Below are 1573 nucleotides of genomic sequence, written 5' to 3' on the forward strand. Positions count from 1 at the left end.
CATAGGCATAGAAATTTTTCTTGTTGTTTTTAGCATCTCTCGTAAGCCTCAGCTCCATCTGCGCTTTAGCCTTTCTGACACCATCCCTATAGACTCAAGCCTGCTTCTTGTACTCACCCTCAGTAATCTGACCCTCCTTCCATTTCCTGTACATTTCCCTTTTTAGTCTCAGCTCTTTAGAGAGTTCCTTGTTCAGCCACCTTGGCTTCACTACCCATCTCCCACCTTTCTTTCTTACTGGAACAGTTTGAGATTGTGCCTTAAGCACTTCATTTTTCAGCATTGCCCATCCTTCCTGTGCAGATTTTCCCCTCAGCATTTCCAGCCACGGGATCCTACCTAATATTTCTCTGAGTTTTTTGAAATCAGCTTTCCTGAAGTCCAGGATACGTCCTACTATGTTCTGGTTTCACATCCTTCTCTATGTCAAATTCCAAGCTGACATGGTCACTATTCCCCAAGGATCCCACAACATTCACTTCATCAACGAGTTCTTCCCTGTTAGTCAGGATTAAATCTAGGATAGCAGATCTTCTGATTCTCACCTCCACCTTCTGAGAGATGAAGTTGTCTGCAAGACTATTCAAGAATCTGCGGGATGCCCCATGTCTAGCAGAGTTAGATTTCCAGCAAATGTCTGGATAGTTGAAATCTCCCATAACCACTACATCCTGTCTCTGTGAAAGTTTAGCAAGCAGTTGTACCTATGTATCATCCAGTTCCTCCGGTTGGTTTGGAAGTCTGTAGTATACCCCCACAACAATATCCCCTTCTCTTCCCCCACCCCACTCTATCCTTATCCACACGCTTTCAACAGGGCAACTCTCAAAATCCTGAATTCCAGTGCAAGCGTATTCATTCTTGACATATAGTGCCACTCCACCTCCTCTTTTGTTTATTCTGTTCCGTTTGAACAAGGTATATCCTTCAATCGCTGTGCTCCATATATGAGACTCATCCCACCAAGTCTCAGTGATGCCTATCAGATCATACTTACTTTCCAATATTTGAAGTTCAAGTTCCTCCGGTTTATTTCCCATACTCAGATTACAGACATCCTTTCCTACCATAGGTCCCTTTGAATTTACCTGAAAATTACTGAACTCACCTCTCTCCCACTCATTTATTCTCTGGTCACTCCCCTTTTTGAACTTAGTGTTGGGGATGCTGCACAACATCAGGCTTTTTCTTCCCAACCCCCAATGTCTTCAGTTTAAAGCCCTCATGATCAGGTTTGCAAGTCTTCCAGCAAAGACATTCCTCCCATTCTTTGTAAGGTGCACCCCATCCATCACCAACAGTCCTTCATGTCAGAAGTACATACCATGGTCCAGGAAGCCAAATCCCTCTCGATGGCACCATCTACATAACCAGCCATTCACCTCCAGTGTCCTGTTCTCACTTCCAGCTCCATGGCCCTTAACAGGTAAAATGGAGGAGAACACCACCTGTGCCCCCAGATCTTTCACCTTCTTGCCCAGATCCTCATAGTCTTTGGAGATCCATTCAAGGTTACTTTGAGCCGAATCATTTGTTCCCACATAGATCAGCAGGAGTGGGTAGCAATCAGAGG

This window comes from Gekko japonicus, unplaced genomic scaffold, assembly GCF_001447785.1.
Source record: "Gekko japonicus isolate JY-2015 unplaced genomic scaffold, Gekko_japonicus_V1.1 scaffold676, whole genome shotgun sequence".
Lineage (NCBI taxonomy): Eukaryota > Metazoa > Chordata > Lepidosauria > Squamata > Gekkonidae > Gekko > Gekko japonicus.